Below are 19,643 nucleotides of genomic sequence, written 5' to 3'. Positions count from 1 at the left end.
AGGACTTTATTCTGGGTGTTGTGTTTTTTTAAATACTTTACTAGAAATTCATGGCGGTCATGTCTAATATTGGCGTGACCCCATGAATTTCGGGCTTAGGGCCAGCTGATAATGCCAAGCTGGCCCTAATCCCTTTATTACACAGTGAGCCACCGCACCAGGGCCCTGGATGAGCTGGATACAGCGCCAGAAGATGGCGCTTCTATGAACGCGCCATTTTCCGGGGTGGCTGCGGATTGCAATTTGCAGCGGGGGGGGGGGCCCAGAAAGCTTGTGCCTCCCTGCGCTGCAGATTCCAGCCCCCAGCTTCCTAGTTGTACCTGGCTGGACACAAAAATAGGGCGAAGCCCCACGTATTTTTTTTATTATTATTTCATGAAATTCATGAAATAATTAAGAAAAAAAGGGCTTCCCTATATTGTTGAGTCCGGCCGGGTACAAATAGGCAGCTGTTGGTTGGGGGCAGCCCGTTCCTGCCTGCTGTACCTGGCTGGACACAAATATAGTGCGAAGCCCCACGTCAATTTTTTAAAAATTCTCCCACGCTGTCAGTGACGTACATGAGGTGAGCTGAGTTCATTGGACATGAGTTCACCTCATGCACGTCACTGACAGCGTGGGAAAATTCTCACGCTGAAGCGCTGAGTGCAGGAGAATTTTCCCACGCTGTCAGTGACGTGCATGAGGTGATCCGAGTTCATTGGACATGACCTCGGCTCATCTGGATGCCGTCACTGCCTGACACTGAGGAGCGCATGCAAGCCTGCACTTCTCAGTGTCTGAGGGATGACAGGCTGAATGGCAGCTTTCTGCTGCGGTCCAGCCTGTCATCTCGATGTAGCAGAGCTGAAGCTGTCGTGGGAACCATCGAAAGGTAAGGATGATGTTGGTTTATTATTTTTCTTTTATTGCAGGAGATCATTGGTTTCAGGTGGAATGGGCGTGATGGTAAGTATGGTTCAATTTAGAACAATAAAGAATTGTGTCTTTATTTCAATTAAAGGACTTTATTCTGGGTGTTTGCGTTTTTTTTTAACTTTGACTATGGGGTTAGTAATGGGGGTGTCTTATAGACGCCTCTCCATTACTAACCTGGGCTTGATGTCAGCTGGCATTATAAGCTGACATCAACCCCAACCCTATTACCCCACTGCCACCGCTACAGGGCAGTGGGAAGAGCGAGGCTAAGTGCCAGAATTGGCACATCCTATGTATGCGCCATTTCTGGGGCGGCTGACGGCTGGTGTTTTCTAGCCTGGGAGGGGGCCAATATTCATGACACCCTTCCTGGGCTATTAATATCAGCCCCCAGCTGTCTACCTAGCCTTTTCTAGCTATTAAAATAGGGGGGACCCCACGTTTTTGGGGGGGGTCCCCCATTTTAATAGCTAGTAAAGGCTAGGTATTCAGCTGGGGGCTGATTTTAGTAGCCTGGGAAGCTCCGTGGGTATTACCCCCTTCCCAGGCTTCAAACATCTGCCCCAGCTGTCTGCTTAACCTCCGCTAGAGACTAAAATTACGGGGAACCCCACGCCAATTTTTTTTTTAATAAATCCTTTATTTTAACACTAAATGACAAGTACAGTAAGCAACACTGTCACTGTACTTCATATATATGTGACTGACATGTTTCTATCTATCTAATCTATGTGTGAAGCTCTATTCTGTCTGTTATAAATTGTCGGGTACAGATGCTGAATTGCTGGCCGGCTTTTTTAAAGAGACGGTGCATGAAAACACTATTATTTTTTTAAATAAATCCTTTACACTAAAATGACAAGTACAGTAACCAACACTGTCCCTGTACTTCTTATATATGTGACTGACATGTTTCTATCTATCTAATCTATGTGTGAAGCTCTATTCTTTCTGTTCTAAATTGTCGGGTACCGGTGTATGCCACTGATGAATTGCCGGCTTTTCATGTTTCACTGTGAGCACTGTTCCCATCGATTTGGGCAACCACCTCCCCCAATACATTCTACATTAATGTTAGTTAGAATAGAATTAACCTACAAGGAAAGAAAGGGTTTATTTTCATTCCGATATTTGTGTCCCATTGACTTGCATTGGTTTCCGGTATCGGAATCGGCGATATCCGATACTTTTTCAGTATCGGCCCGATCCAATCCGATCCGATATTTCCTGATATCGGAAGGTATCGCTCAACACTAGTTGTAATATAACGATACATGTCAATTAAGTCGGAAAAAATCTGGCCTCTGAGAGCTATCTTGGCGTACGCTGTGGAGCTACACAAAGATGATGTACCGTAGAATTGTTTGTCTTGAATAGTTCTAAGTAAAAGTCTGAGACAGCATATATCTACCTTTTATGTGGAAGCCACTATGACCAAAATTGTGAACCATAAATTTAATTAAATTAGATACTATTTTACAATGCACATTTTAGTATATTTATCAAACTTTTTAGTATATTTATCAAACTCTTATATACACACATACACAGGTGATATTTAAATGGCTGATTTACAGCAGTCAGAAGAGATTGATAATACAATAATTTGCCCATAGTGGATCATTGTATAGTGAGGTCACAGTTGCCGCCTGTCCACAGTCAGAATACAGGGGTGATCATATACCGTGGCCAGGTACAAGTGTGGCACAGGGGGTTCGCACACGACCCCCAGGGACTGACATTTCCAAGCTTTGGCAGCTGTCAGTCATGAGCTCACCCTGATACATTACACTCTGGAAACAGCTGAAAGGAGAAGGATAATTTATGACATTTTCTCAGACTTAAAAAAAAAAAAAAAAAAAGCCCAGAAAACAGCCCATATGTCAGGAACAGGTTACTAGGGAACTACACGTCCCAGCACGGCCTGCCCGCACCCACAGCCCGGGGGGAGTGTGAGGCTTCCTCCTGCAGGTTGCCCGGGGGCACCGGGCCGTCATTGTCCTCACACAGGGGGTCCCCGCCACCATTGTCCCTCCACATAGCACCGTATAATAAAACATGCGCTCACCTGCGCCAGCTGCTGCAGCCGGGAAAGTTCCGAGCGCCTCACCTGGGCGGAGGGGAAGTGACTCACACACGGGGAGGGGCAGTAACCTGAGCGCGGCTCCATGGAGGATGCACACACTGCAGCCTGACAGCACCGGCAGCAGCGCTACACAAATGGCGTCCTCCCCTCCTGTGTGCAGCACAGCCCTGTGTGTGTGCAGCGCAGCATGTCACCCACAGCACCAGCAGGCTGCTCTCAGCTCCCACAGAGCACTGGGAATGGTTGCTATTGGTAACCGCGCCACAGCTGCTCCTCATAGACCAGTCATATACAACTGATATCGTCTGTACAGCGATCGCAATATAACTAATTAGATTGTTTTAGTATTTTGTTTGAACTTTACTAAGTACCTATTTTGTAATTAGTACTTATAAAAATGCCGCAAAAGCGTAAGTCTAACATTTCACAAAGCTCTAATAAAGCCCGAGCTATGAAAATAATTAGACGTGATGAGACGTCTCAACAAGCCGAGCAACGAAGGCTTGAGCAGGCGGTGCGTTGTGTGGCACATAGAGCTGCAGAGACTCCAGAACAATCCCAAGCCCGACGTGAACGGAATGCGGAGTTTTTGGCATCTCAACAGGCTGCTGAAACTCCAGAACAGTCCCAAGCACGACGTGAACAGCATGCGGAGTATCTGGCGTCTCAACGGGCTGCTGAAACTCCAGAACAGTACCAAGCCCGACGTGAACAGCATGCGGAGTATCTGGCGTCTCAACGGGCTGCTGAAACTCCAGAACAGTCCCAAGCCCGACGTGAACAGAATGCGGAGTATCTGGCGTCTCAACGGGCTGCTGAAACTCAAGAACAGTCCCAAGCCCGACGTGAACGGAATGCGGAGTTTTTGGCATCTCAACGGGCTGCTGAAACTCCAGAACAGTCCCAAGCCCGACGTGAACAGCATGCGGAGTATCTGGCGTCTCAACGGGCTGCTGAAACTCAAGAAAAGTCCCAAGCCCGACATGAACAGCATGCGGAGTATCTGGCGTCTCAACGGGCTGCTGAAACTCCAGAACAGTCCCAAGCCCGACATGAACAGCATGCGGAGTATCTGGCGTCTCAACGGGCTGCTGAAACTCCAGAACAGTCCCAAGCTCGACGTGAACAGCATGCGGAGTATCTGGCGTCTCAACGGGCTGCTGAAACTCCAGAACAGTCCCAAGCTCGACGTGAACAGCATGCGGAGTATCTGGCGTCTCAACGGACTGCTGAAACTCCAGAACAGTCCCAAGCCCGACGTGAACGGAATGCGGAGTATCTGGCGTCTCAACGGGCTGCTGAAACTCAAGAACAGTCCCAAGCCCGACGTGAACGTAATGCGGAGTTTTTGGCATCTCAACGGGCTGCTGAAACTCCAGAACAGTCCCAAGCCCGACGTGAACAGCATGCGGAGTATCTGGCGTCTCAACGGGCTGCTGAAACTCAAGAACAGTCCCAAGCCCGACGTGAACAGCATGCGGAGTATCTGGCGTCTCAACGGGCTGCTGAAACTCCAGAACAGTCCCAAGCCCAACGTGAACAGCATGCGGAGTATCTGGCGTCTCAACGGGCTGCTGAAACTCCAGAACAGTCCCAAGCCCGACGTCAGCAGCAAGCGACTTACATGGCGTCCCAAAGAGCCACTGAAACTTATGAAATGGCCGAATCTCGCAGACGCACTGTTGCTGAAAGGGCAGCACAGCGACGTCAAACATTTACAAGAAATACATGGATATTGTTTAATAAAGCTGCATTTGAGTATGACGAGACTCTTGATTATGAAACTCACAAGCTTATAAAAATAGAAGCAATGACCATAGATTGCAAATATTGCGGAGCTCTTAAGTGGAAAGAGGAAGCAGCAGGTATGTGTTGTTTGGGCGGGAAAGTAGCTCTTCCTTATATAGACGAGCCAGTTCAACCTTTAAAAGAGCTTTTCTCTAATGAAACTGATGAATCTCGCCTTTTTCTAAATAATATAAGAAAATACAACATGTGCTTTCATATGACGTCTTTTGGAGCAGATCAAATTGTCTCAATGCCAGGGCTTTGCCCGACCTTTACAATACAAGGACAAGTATACCACCGTATCGGTTCTTTAATTCCTACGTCCATTTCGCAACCACAATTTTTACAAGTTTATTTCATAGGTGACGAAGAAGAACAAATCAACAGGCATACTGAGTGCGTGCAAAGCGTAGATAGAAACATAGTTAAAAAATTACGAGTACTTCACGACCACAACATTTTGGTGCATGAATTTAAAACGGCTAGAGACAGAATGATCAATGACGATCATTTCAAAGTAGTGATTCACCCAGACTGTGTACCACGTGGTCAACATGAGAGACGATTCAATGCCCCTACTACAAATGAAATAGCTGCTGTAATAGTTAGTAGCAAACAAACTATGTCTCGGGATATCGTTGTGCAGCCGCGCGATGGCATGCTCACTAGTAGTGTTGAGCCACCCCCGTAGTGTTCGAGTTCGGTTCGGTTCGTCGAACACCCGTGTGTTCGCCGAACTGTTCGTCGAAAACCTTCGAACACCGTTAAAACCAATGGCAGGCAAACAAAAACACATAGAAACACATAGAAAACACCTTCAAAGGTGTCCAAAAGCTGACAAACTGCTCTGAAGACATAACTAACACATGGAAAAGTGACAAGTACATATAGTCATGCGAAAAGAAAAGAGGTGGAGGAGTAAAAGGAGGGGGAGACACAGATATAGGCATGTCATGCCCTTCTAAAATCCAAAAAGTGAGAAGCCGACACGGCCAGTCCGTTCCTGCCCGTGCCACCTCCGTGTCGCCGGGTTTGTGCCAGAGCCGCGGTGGACCCTGACGGCCAGCCCCCCTCTCCCAATACTGGTGCCTGTCCGCTGGTGGGTCGAGCGAGCCCCCCTGTGGTGGAGGCAGCTCTAAGCTTTTTAATTTAAATTGTCTCTCTAATTTGAATGAATACACTTTAAATCCTTTTACAAGGATTTATTGGAGGGCAAGTCTCATGCCAGCAGCCACGTAATTCCAGCTCCAGTAGCGTCCACTAAAGCTGCTGCAGTTAAAAACCTTTTATAAGGATCGAGCTCGGCTGTCCACCACAAGGCATCCTACTGCCAGTCCCAGCCCCTATGCCTTGGGGTGCCTCCTGATGCTCTTCACTGAGTATCCCGTGGTCCCGAAGCATTTCCTTTGAAACAATTAAGTGTCCAAACTACAGGTGGTGTAGCTTGCTTAACAGCCGGGATAATCCGCTGACTAGCAGACACTGCTACTAGGCACAAAGTATTTCCTGGGATAGATGCAGTTAAAAATTTGTAATTAGATACTCTCGTTGGATGCTGAGAAAGCATTCCATAGAGTCTCCTGGCATGCCATATATTATTCTCTTAAAAAGCTTGGGGTAGGGGTCTAGGGGACCCTTTTATAGCCAAAATCACGGCCCTGTATCGCAATACATCACCTAGGCTGAAGATAAATGGAACTGTAGCACCCTGAGGGCTCGGTTGCTACAGACGTATTGCACCTCACCCAGAGGTGTGATATCTCACTCTCAGGTAAGGATGGAGTGTGGATCAGGACCCGACACCTGCATGCATTACACCACATTGCCGTGGGGCAGGGCGACCAATATGCCCCTGAGATGGGCACGACAGTCCTTTTCCCTGGCTGGAGTGGGGGGAGGGAACACTGAGGAAGGGGAACCCTGTAGTGCAGGAGCAGGGAGGAAGCAGTTCCTGGGTGCATTGAGAAGGGAGTATAAAAGGTGGGCACCATCTTAGTTCAGTGCAGAGAAGTCTGAGCAGAAGTGACAGGGAGCAGGGGCTCTGCATGAGCTCTGCTCCGGAGGCGGGCCTAGTAACAGAGGCCCAGGCCTGGAAGAGGGAGAAGGAAGAAAGAAGAGCGGAGAAGGCTCCAGGAACGAGGAACGAAGGGATCCCAGGGGTGCGGACGGGCGAGTCGCCACAGCACGCCCGAATCCACCTGCGTGGAGGGGTCAGGCCAAAGGGGGAGACCGATCCCCGAAACTAGTGGAGGAGGGAAACGACCCTCAGCTAGAAACCGGAGGCTGTGACATTTTATGTGGCGCAGCCCCTCGCTACACCCGCTAGGAAGGCACCACATAGGGTCAGGGAAACTGGCACCAAGTTTACCAAGAGGAGGCCCAAGGCAGACGGACAGAAGGGTTGGTAAGAAAGGCCAGACAAAGGACACACAAAGGGGGTCCTGTGAAGCGCTCCAAAGTTATCTGGGAGTTGTCTGAGCCCCTCACCTGGTGAGCACAGTACGAATTGGGCAGCCGTTACCTGTAGAAGTGGTCTGGATAATAAGAACTGTGAGTAAAGGCCCTGGACTGCATCACTGACTCCGTGTCGTTACTGCTGCTGCCCTGCACCATCACCCCTATCCTCCGCATACACTGCCCTGAGGCTATACTCCTCCCGTGGGGAGTTATGCTACGCTCTGCTGCACCCACAACACCAGCCTCAGCGGTCTGCCCTGCAGCGGCGGTTCACTCTGACCGCAATCCACGGGTGGCGTAGTCGGACATTTAAACATCAAAACCACATAAATAGTTCCTCCACTGGTTTGACCGCCCTGAGCCACGGAACCGGGTCGCCGCCACGGAGACTACAACCACCAGCATCCACCAAAAAGGGTCCTGCTCCGGGTGTCTCAAGGCCCAGGGGGCGCGTCAGAACATTTTCATCACCTTTCATAATCACCAATGGGACAAGGCAGGGATGTCCTCTGTCCCCTCTCTTATACATCCTAGTGACGGAGCACCTGCTCTCATCAATTCGCCATAACCCCAATATTAGGTGGATTGAGGTGGGAGGCACCGAGTACAAGTGCTCTCTATTTGCTGATGATGTCCTAGTATATATCACTCAATCACATATATCCATCCCTGCTGTTATGGCTGAAATAGATCACTTTGTTACATGGTCAAATTTTAAAATCAATGCAGCGAAGTCTGAGGCCCTCGATGTCTCCCTCCCCAAATCCATACAGGATTCCATCCAGTCCAACTTTCCCTTTGCCTGGCCCTCACAGGGTATCAAAAACTTAGGAATTCGTACACTTTGTTCCAAATTATTATGCAAAAAGTGTTTAGGAGTGATAAGGGAAGAATTTGTTTGTTTGTCAGTTAAACTCATTGATGGTGATGTGTGTCAGGGCTCTTTATATCACTGTAAACAATTGCAGACACCTGTGCTAATTAGTTTGGCAGGTGTGTCCAATGAACGGCAAGACTACTTAAGAAGGCTGTCCCACATTATTAAGGAGCCTACATTTTCTGCCAAAATGGGAAAGAAAAAGGATGTGTCGGCTGCTGAGAAGCAACAAATTGTGGAGTGTTTAGGTCAAGGCATGACTACAATCAACATTGTGCGATGATCAGGATGAAGTGTCTTGGCAATCAAGAATTATGTAGCTGATTCACAGTACACACGTGTGCGTGCTGATAAGGGCAAATTGAGGACTCTTTCCTACAGGCAATTACATCAGGTTAAAAGAGCAGCGGCAAAAAAACCTTGTCATAGCAGCAGACAAGTTTTTGAAGCTGTTGGTGCCTCCAACGTCCCCTGAACAACAAGATGCAGGGTCCTTCAGAGGTTTGCAGCTGTGCGTACGCCATCCTGTCGACCTCCTCTATCCACTGCACACAAGCAGAAACGGCTCCAGTGGGCCAAACAATACATGAAGACTGACTTCAAAACTGTTTTGTTCACGGATGAGTGCCGTGCAAGGCTCGATGGTCCAGATGGATGGAGTGGAGGATGGCTGGTTGATGGACACCCCACGCAAACACGGCTACAGCGCCAACAAGGAGGAGGTGGAGTAATGTTTTGGGCTGGAATCATGGGGAGAGAGATTGTCGGCCCCTTTAGGATCCCTGAAGGGGTAAAGATGAACTCCATAATGTATGTGGAGTTTCTCAAACAGCACTTCCTGCCATGGTTCAAGAAGAAGAACCGTGTATTCCACAGCAACATCATTTTCATGCATGATAATGCACCGTCTCATGCTGCACATAACACATCTGCATCTCTGGCTGATATGGGCATAAAAGGGGACAAACTTATGGTGTGACCCCCATGCTCCCCTGACCTCTACCCCATTCAGAACCTCTGGAGCATCATCAAAAGGAGTGTCTATGATGGCGGGAGGCAGTTCACATCTAAGCAACAGCTCTGGGAGGGTATTCTGTCCTCATGCAAAACAATTGAAGCAGAAACCATCCAAAACCTGACAAATTCATTGGATGAGAGAGTTCAGAAGCTCCTTTCGAACAAGGGGTCCTATGTGCAAATGTAACATCACCTAGAATAAAGTTTTGAGTTGAAAACTGTTTGATTTCAGTTTCTAATAACCTGCTAATGCTTATAATTTCAAAAATGACCATTTTTTTGGTCTTTATTAAAATGAAAAGGTTGATCGAAGAGTGTGGGGAATCTAAGAGTGTGGCAACCCAGTAGTCAGGATTACTTCGAATTCTGACAATCTGAGGGTCATGTTGCAGGTAGTGCAGCAAAAAGGCACTTATGTGTCTTGCGCATCTCGGAGCCCCAAAATTATTTTCCGGGCTAGATGCAGCTAAAAATTATTAATAATTTTAAATCTGGTGGAGCTTAGTATAGATGGCCTAATAGAATCAGTACTGCACACTGCTACAAAGCCCAAATTATTTTCCAGCCAAGATACAGATAAACATGATTAGTAATTTTAAATCTGGTGGAGCTTAGTATAGATGGCCTAATAGAACCAGTACTGCACACTGCTACAAAGCCCAAATTATTTTCCAGCCAAGATACAGATAAACATGATTAGTAATTTTAAATCTGGTGGAGCTTAGTATAGATGGCCTAATAGAATCAGTACTGCACACTGCTACAAAGCCCAAATTATTTTCCAGCCAAGATACAGATAAACATGATTAGTAATTTGAAAGCTTAAAACGGTTGGTGAGGTGATTTTAACCAATCATCAAGCTTTTCTCTCCCCAGGATGACACAAGGGTAGAAAAGTTGTTTCGGATCCATGATTTGTTCATCTTTATGAACGTGAGTCTGTCTACATTATCAGTGGAGAGCCGCGTGCGCTTATCTGTCAGCACACCACCAGCAGCGCTGAACACACGTTCAGACAGAACGCTGGCTGCGGGGCATGACAAGATCTCCAAGGCGTAAGTGGCGAGCTCCGGCCATTTATCCAGATTGGAAGCCCAAAAAGAGCAAGGGTTCAGTGACACAGTCATGGCTTCAATGTTTACTTGGAGGTACTCCTGTACCATCGTCTCCAGGCGTTGACTATGTGTCAGACTTCTTGTCTCCTGTGGCCTTGCAAAGGATGGGCTAAAAAAGTGGTGAAATGATTCCGCAAAATTGATGTTACCAGCAGATACTGTGTTTCTGTTACGGTTTGAGTGCTGTACACTCGACGGTCCCACGGTTGGCAAGTTGGAACTGTGAGATTCACTACGTGCACCACTGGTGTTTTGTGGAAAAGCACATGTAAGATTCTGCAACAGTCTCTGCTGATACTCCTGCATGCGTGCATCCCTTTCTATGGCAGGAATAATTTCTGCAAATTTACTTTTGTACTGGGGATCTAACAGTGTGGCAACCCAGTAGTCAGGATTATTTTTAATTCTCACAATTCGAGGGTCATGTTGCAGGTAGTGCAGCAAGAAGGCACTCATGTGTCTTGCGCATCCAGGAGCACCAAGTCCCTGTTGTGTTGGTGGCGAGGTAACAATCATGCTTCCTTCCTCTGTCCTCTCCCCCCAACCTCGCACAACAGAAATGTGATCAAGGTCTCCCTCATCTGATGAGTCTTCCATCAGTTCGTCCTCCACTTATTCCTGGGCTCCTGCACCTTCCTCACTAGTTTGGCTGCTACCATGCGCCCTGGTAAAACCATCTCCCCCACCCTCACATGCCTGCCGCCTTGGTGCAGCCGACCGTCTGGACCTTGCAGATGTTAGCCCTTCCGCATACAACTCCTCCTCCTCTACTTCCTCCACCTCCTCTTGTGCCACCACCTGACTCCGAATTCTGTTTAACATGTGCTCCAGCATGTAAATCACCGGAATAGTCATGCTGATAATGGCATCGTCAGCACTAAACATCTTCGTCGCTATTTCAAAACTGTGCAGAAGGGTGCATAGGTCCCTGATCTGAGACCACTCCTCCAGCGTGATTTGCCCCACCTCTGGATCTCGTTGGCCCAGGCTATTCGTCAGAACGTATTGCACCAGGGCTTGTCGGTGCTGCCACAGTCGCTGCAACATGTGCAGAGTTGAATTCCAGCGGGTAGGCACATCGCATTTTAGCCGGTGAAGTGGCAGGCCCACCGACTTCTGTAGAGATGTAAGTCGCTGAGCTGGGGGATGCGAACGGCGGAAGTGAGCACACAGCGACCGTGCCCTCTGCAGAAGGCCATCTAGTCCGGGATAGTGGGCTAAAAATTGCTGGACAACCAGGTTCAACACGTGAGCCATACAAGGCACGTGTGTGACATTGCCCCGGTGAAGGGCCGCACCCAGGTTTGCAGCATTGTCGCACACGGCCTTCCCTGGTTTCATGTCCAGTGGAGACAACCATTCATGAAATTGGTTCTCCAGAGCTGACCACAACTCCTCAGCTGTGTGACTCACATTTCCCAGACATTTCAAAGTAAAAACCGCCTGATGACGTTGAGCCCTACTGCCACCATAGTTAGGAGGTGTGCAGGATCCCTTCTGTGCAGTTAGAAAGCTTGTGGCATGACCAGACAGGCTTTGGGTGCAGGTGGAGGACCGAGAGGAGGTTGAGGAGGCAGAAGCAGTGGAGGAACTTTGAGATAAAGAGGATTGACGCACAACTCGTGGGGACGGCAAGACTTGGACAGCAGCCCCTTGTCCTGCTGTCACCATAGTTACCCAGTGCCCAGTCAGCGACATGTAACGCCCCTGTCCATGCCTACTCGTCCAAGTGTCTGTGGTGAAATGCACCCTGTCACACACAGAGTTTCTCAAAGAAGCGGTGATGTTGTGTGCGACATGCTGGTGGAGCGCAGGCACACCTTTCTTTGAGAAGTAGTGCCGACGGGGCATCTGGTACTCGGACACTGCGACGGACATAAGGTCTCGAATTTCCTCTGTGTCCACCAGGCGGAAAGGCAGCATTTCTGTAGCCAAGAGCTTGCAGATGGTGAAATTCAACCTCTTAGCTTTCTCATGGCTAGGAGGAAATGGTCTTTTACTTGTCCACATCTGAGGGACCGAGGGCTGGCTGTTGTGCTTAGACGGGGTTGATAAGGGTGTCCCCGGCAAACTGCCGGTCTGTGAGGAAGATGCAGGCGGACATGTTAGGTTGCCTTGATCCAAAGGTGGTGCTATCGATGTCGGACAGCGCTCAACACCAGCTGGTGTTACCACCTCCAAAGAAAATGATGACCTGCCAATCACGCTGGCTGTTGCGGGTAAAGAGGTGGCAGGTCTGCGTCCCAAAACAGGTGTGACTGCTGTCCCCCCCAGTCACAGAGGATGAAGAGGCCGCAGATGCACAAGATGGGGAAGATGGTGGTTGGCCCGGCCGGCTAGGCCGCATTGTAGCACAGTGAGCTTCCCACTGCAACTTATGCTTCATGTCCATGTGCCGGTTCATGCATGAAGTACTCAAACTATGTATTTTTTGGCCTCTACTTAGCTTTTGTTGACAAATGTTACAGATAACACGAGTTGGGTCATCTTTATCGATCTGAAAAAATGCCCAGGCTATGCAAGGCTTAGCACCCATGCGACCTGAAGGGCCACCACGACTTGTGGTCAGAGGCAGAGTTGTGTTTGAGGATGCAGTTGTTGACGTGCTTCCAGTACTACGTCTCTGTCCAGGAAGGCGCAACCTGACCTCGTCGTCACTAGCATCCTCCTCCACCTCCTCTGCTGACCTCATCTCTTGGCTGACTGTGGGTTGACAGTAAGTGGGATCTCCAACCTCATCATCATCACCCTGTGTGTTATCACACCCGTCGTCTTCAGAGCCAACCTGTTCCTGCCCTGACAGAAAACTAAAGCTGTCGCTCCAATCAGGTATTTGAGTCTCATCATCATCTTCCTCATTGTCTCCACCAATAGGAGTTACAGTTCGGGAATGAGAGTCTACAGTATGTTCAGAACATTCTGCGTCTGGTCCTGGATCCGACTCATAAAGATTCTGGGCATCAGTGCAGATCATTTCCTCGTCTGGATTCACAGAAACGCTGGAGCCGACCTCTGATTCCCAGGCTATAGTATGAGTAAACAGCTATGCAGACTCAACCATCTGTTCTACCTCATACTCAGACGGGCAGCTGGAGATTTGGGAGCTGTGAGGAAGCAAGTGCGATTGGGGTGACACCTCTGAGGACTGGAGTATTTGTGATGTTGAAGTTGATGTGGAGGAGAGCCCACTTAAAGGAGCACTTGATATCCGTTGAAGCACCTGCTGTTTTTGTGCCTCATCTGGAATTTGTAGCGATTGGTGTGGCCGTAAGAAAGGGATCTTATCACATTGTCCGCTAAAAGAAGTAGACATTTTAGTTTGGCTGGAAGATGGTCTTTCTTCTGCAGATGTTACTGTTGCTTTAACACCTACCCCACGGACACAACCTTTTTTCCCCTTCCCAACACGCCTATTCCCCTTTCCACCAGCAGCAGGCCTTTTTCCAGTCATTTTGGTGGTTAACTAATTCACAACTCTGGAGATGTTTGCACAAAAAAACAATGGATGGGAACCGAGCAGAGCTGAGTGGCCAAACTGTGGTATTAGGCCAAAACTATCGTCTGGGTTAGATGCAGAAAAAAATTATATTCAATTTTCAACCTGATGGAGGTCAGTATAGATGGACTAATAGAACCAGTCCCACACACTGCTAGAAGCCCAAATATTTTTTCAGAGCTAGATGCAGATAAAAATTATTTTTAATTTGCAACCTGATGGAGTAGATGGACTAATAGAACAAGTCCCACACACTGCTAGAAACCCAAATATTTTTTCAGAGCTAGATGCAGAAAAAAATTATATTCAATTTGCAACCTTATGGAGGTCAGTATAGATGGACTAATAGACCAAGTCCCACACACTGCTAGAAGCCCAAATATTTTTTCAGAGCTAGATGCAGAAAAAAATTATATTCAATTTGCAACCTGATGGAGGTCAGTATAGATGGACTAATAGACCAAGTCCCACACACTGCTAGAAGCCCAAATATTTTTTCAGAGCTAGATGCAGAAAAAAATTATATTCAATTTGCAACCTGATGGAGGTCAGTATAGATGGACTAATAGACCAAGTCCCACACACTGCTAGAAGCCCAAATATTTTTTCAGAGCTAGATGCAGAAAAAAATTATATTCAATTTGCAAACTGATGGAGGTCAGTTTAGATGGACTTATAGAATGATGCTATGCCCAAAAGGTTTTACTTCACTAGGTGCAGTAAAAAAATTGCTATTCTACACACAGGTGGTGTAGCTTGCAACACAGATAGGCTACTCCACTGACTAACACACTCTGCAATAGGCCAAAAAGGATTAGCTTTGCTAGATTTAGCCAAATGCCGTGAAAAAAACTTGCACAGCACTGGAACAGACCTGCCTGGCAAAAACTGATAGGAACTGATGTAACTTAGTCCTGAAAAGGACTGCAATTACAATTAGTCTTTACTCCCAACCTATCTATTTAAGAGCACAGACCTGCCTGATAAAAGTCGTAGGAAATGCTGTAACCTAGTCCTTAAAAGGACTGCAATCACAACTATTCCCTACTCCCAAGCTATCTGTAGATTTGTGCGAAAATTGGCTTGAAATTAACAAGGTATAGCGCACACAGCAACAGCGGTGCCGTCTAACACGCAGCTGCAGCAGTGAGAAAATGGTGGCGACGGGGAAAATGGCTGGGTCTTATAGGGCAAGGACATGTGACATATACAGCCAATGACACTTGCCCTTGCTTGTGTGAAAAAAAGCACTTCGCTCTGTGTTTGCGCTGCTGATAGGCTGACAGATTGCACCTCCCCACTGTAAATGCGGGAAAGAGAAAAAAAAAATGGAGATCTTCATTATTCCTGCAGAGATCCATCCCCTGCCCCTCCCCCCGCCCCGCTGTACACTCAAACTGCGTATTAACATTAATTTTCATCATTACTGAGAAAAAATCCAGTTATGATTTTGGTGCACGAACAGTTATCGAACATAACCTCGAACAGCCGAATTTTTTTCAAATCGTTCGTGTTCGCCGAACGGCTCGAACACCGCCCAAAACAGCTCGAATTTGAGATTGGCGAACAGTTCGAGTCGAACAACGCTCATCTCTAGTGTCGGGTGGCCGCAGGCATTCAGCAATGTGTTTTTTTTTTTTTTTTTAAAGTATCCCCCCTCAGGGAGGCAGGCGGTACGCCCTTGGCGGGTGCCTCCGATGCCTACCCCTCGTCCCGGCCCTGCTGAATGTTGTTAAGCAGGTCACGCATCATTTTTCTCACACAGATATTAAGACGCTGACATCCCCTACAAGCAAATCATGATATAACTTCACTAATGTGGAATATTACAGTATCTCCATCTAAGGCCTGTGCTGTGGCACCTATAGGTAGGAAGGTATAAATGTAGTGAAAAAACAGCATAACCCTCAAGCTATAATTTCACTCCTCAACACTGGGGTCTAAATGGTAATGTTTCTCTTTGTGGCGAGTGATATGCCTGACATACGAGTATAAGGAGACTTTTAGGCATTCAATGTTCCTTTGGAAAATTAAACTTGTAAATTGCCTCTTCAGAGAGGATGAAGACTTGAACTCCAGTGCCATCTATTGGAAGTAGAAATAGCAATCTTAAAAGTCAATATTGACTCTTTAACGAACCTTGCTACATGACTTGGAAATACCAAATCAGAATCTCAATTTGTAGACACATGTTTCTGGGTTTTGCCCCACCTCAGTGCAAAGTATGAGATCTGATTTGGCAGGATGAGAGGCCTCTGACTGGAGTTTAAGAGGTAACATCTCTTCATGTGGAGAGTGACATACTTGACATACCAGTGTAAGGAGACTTTCAGGCCATTCAATGTTCCTCTGGGAAATTAAATATGCAGACTGCCTATTCAGAGAGGAAACAGACTTGAACTCTAGTGCCACCTATTGAAAGTAGCAATAGCAATCCTAAAAGTCAATATCGACCTTTTAACAAGCCTCGCCACATGACTTAGAATAAAAGCCAAATCAGAAACTCAATTTGCAGACACGTATTTTGGTAGGAGGGGGAAGTTGCCCATCCTCAGTGCAAGGCAAGCGATCTGATTTGGCTGTTTGATAGCCTTCTGACTTGTTTTACAGCATTATTGCAGGATCTGACTACACTCAGGAAGTGTTTGCAGTCTGTTACCATGGAGACACATAGGTCTGCATAAAAAAAGTAACTCTCTTTCTTAAATCAAAACTATTTATGCTTAATTTTTTTTAATAATAAAATTGGTTCCAAAGAATACACATCCTTTGAATACCCTTAGTAATTGTTTAAGTAAAATAAAGGTGTTAAGTGAGTAAAAAAATGACAATACCAGACTCGATCCCATAGGCAGGTGTGAAGCGATTTTCTTTAAAAAGAAAAAAGCCATATTTTTCCAATTATGGACAATCCTTTTTGACCAAATATCAAGTTACAGCTTATTATAACACCGATTCTCTTTGTTTCTTCAGGCACAGAATGCACAACTAATACTTGGATTCTCCATCTCCGTACTGACAAAAGATGATCTTAGCTGCAGCCAACCAGAAGCATCTAAACATATTGGTCCTCTTTCTTTTCCTGTTCCTCATATCTTTTATAGTGAAACGTGAGAGCATCACCTCTGGGGTGTCAACAAATTTTCAAAAGTTGATTTGTAACAGAAGCGAGACTCAAAACAAGTCAGAAATTAAAAGCATCATCTCCCCAAAGAAACCTATTGAGGATATTGTTGTCCTCATTTGGAAGTGGCCTTGGGGATATGTATCCCCATTGGATAAGTGTCCCGAATATGGTATATTGGGATGCAAGTTGACAATAGACAGAAGTCTTTATAGCATTGCCGATGCTGTCGTCATTCATCATGCAGATATTATGTATGACAAAAAGTCATTGCCTCAAGAACCAAAACCTAATTTCCAACGTTGGATCTGGTACAATATGGAGCCACCACGGATTATCAAGAACTTAAAAATGTTGGATAACCTAATCAACATGACCATGACTTTTCGGACAGATTCAGATATATATTCTCCGTATGGTAGTATGACACCATTAAAAACTGGGGGTAAGAACTTCACCATTCCCACAAAATCCAAACTGGTCGCTTGGGTCATCAGTAAATGGTACCCTGGTGCCCCCCGTATAAAGTATTATGAGGAACTAAAGAAACACATCTCTATTGATGTTTATGGAGCAAAGCACATGAAACTGTGATGGGATAATTTCCATGCCACTATAACCCAGTATAAATTTTACTTGGCTTTTGAGAATTCAATCTACAAGGATTATATCACAGAGAAGCTATGGTCCAACGCTTTTGGATCATGGGCGGTTCCAGTTGTCTTGGGAACATCTCGGAAAAACTATGAACGTTTTGTCCCTGCTGATGCCTTCATTCACGTTGACGATTTCCCAAGTCATAAGGAATTGGCTGCCTACCTTCTAGAGTTGGACAAAGATGATGAGAAGTATAGGAAATATTTCAGCTGGAGATATCAATATCGTGTCCTTGATAGTAAAGGTCCATCATATCTCTACTGTAGAATATGTGAAATCATCAGAGAATATCCAGTTTACCAAGTCATTAATAGTGTGGAAATATGGTTTTTGGAAGACGAGTAATTTTGTTTATCTGAAAGGTTGATGACCAATACCTCTACTTTTCTCACTTAGACATGGGCAGGTTGTCTACGTTCCCCTCTTAAGCTCACAAGACAAACTCCAGTACAATATTGCGTGAGTGCCTAATAGTGTCCCTTACACAACAGTGCATGTGTATTGGATATATTTGCCTTTTATGGCTCAGATGAGAATACCTGCTTGTAGGTCCCGGCCACCAGAATCGGAGTTGCAAAAACAGCTGAGCGCAGTTGTGCTACACTATTTGTGTAATTCCCAAAGAAATTAATATAAGTTCTGGAAACTGCATAGCACAGTGAGCTATGCGGTGAGAACTATGACAACAGCGTTGGTCGCATTTCTAGGCTGTTTTTCCTACTAATTTTTATGGGAATTAGACAAACAGCTGCTCTTGGCTGTTTTTACAACCCAGCTTCTGGTGGCTGGGACTTACAGCTATGCTTGGCTGTTTCTGCAACCCCACTTTTGGTGGCCGGGACATGGGAGTAGTAATTTCTGCCTTGGCCATTATAGGCAAATAATGGAAGAACCATTTGAGAATGTACATGTGAACTGTTGTTGCCACTAGTGGCAATGAGCAAAGCTGGTATGTTAAAGTATTATGCCAATGTGCGTTTAGGGTTATTCGAGCAAGTACACCATTTTCCATTTCCTACTAACATGTTTAATGCTCCGTTTTTGGATGAAAGTGAGTCTGTTAGTAGCAGCAGTAACTTCTGGAGAGTTCTTTAGATCTGCCAGAATTTTGTGTATCATGGCTGGAACACATCAAGTGGTCTCCGACCACCTCCAGCACAGCTTGGTGTATCATAACTAAGTAGCTATGGAGTACATTAAGCCTCATGACCCCCCCTAGCAAGTATGACCAGGGACCCAGACTGAGCAGAGCCTACAGTTTGCCCAAAGTTTCCTGTTAAGTTATTGTAAGTTATTGGAAACTACCAATGATCTGAGTCAATAGTGTTCTTATTATTTATATCAAATCTTTAAAATGGCATCCTCATCCTCATTCGCTATAAGAATTTAAAACTGTTTATGTTACATATATCAGTCTAGCTTAATCCAAAAACGGAGCATTAAACATGTTAGTAGGAAATGGAAAATGGTGTACTTGCTCATATAACCCTAAACGCACATTGGCATAATACTTTAACATACCATTTTTGCATGCCATTTTTGCCCAGTCTCTTTCTTATGGTGTTGTCATGAACACTGACCTTAACTGAGGCAAGTGAAGCCTGCAGTTCTTTGGATTTTGTTGTGAGGTCTTTTGTGACCTCTTGGATGAGTCGTCGCTGCACTTTTGGGGTAATTTTAGTTGGCCGGCCACTCCTGGGAAGGTTCAGTACTGTTCCATGTTTCGCCATTTGTGCATAATGGCTCTCATTGCGGTTCGCTGGAGTCCCAAGCTTTAGAAGTGGCTTTATAACCTTTTCCAGACTAATAGATCTCAATTACTTTGTTTCTCATTTGTTCCTGAATCGCAGCATGATGTCTAACTTTTGAGGATCTTTTGGTCTACTTCACTTTGTCAGCCAGGTCCTATTTAATTGATTTCTTGATTGAGAACAAGTGTGGCTTTAATCAGACCTGTATGTGGCTAGGGAAATTGAACCCTGCTTCCCGAAGATGTGATAAGCCACAGTTTATTTGTGTTTCAAGGGGGGGGGGCAATCACTTTTTCACACAGGGCCCTGTGGATTTGGATTTCTTTTTCCCTTAATAATAAAGACCTTCATTTAAAA

At 46.1% G+C, this 19,643-nt stretch overlaps 1 pseudogene; it reads left to right on the top strand.

Moving 5' to 3' along the window:
• The window catches only part of LOC141153280 (3-galactosyl-N-acetylglucosaminide 4-alpha-L-fucosyltransferase FUT3-like), a 99,880-nt pseudogene extending 80,913 nt beyond the window's left edge, over positions 1-18,967 (top strand).
• The last annotated feature ends 676 nt before the right edge of the window (positions 18,968-19,643 follow it).

The sequence above is a fragment of the Phyllobates terribilis genome, unplaced genomic scaffold, assembly GCF_046119375.1.
Source record: "Phyllobates terribilis strain yellow unplaced genomic scaffold, ASM4611937v1 Scaffold_7__3_contigs__length_470593459, whole genome shotgun sequence".
Lineage (NCBI taxonomy): Eukaryota > Metazoa > Chordata > Amphibia > Anura > Dendrobatidae > Phyllobates > Phyllobates terribilis.
Note: the sequence above shows the minus strand (reverse complement) of the source record. Positions and strands in the feature narration are given on the sequence as shown.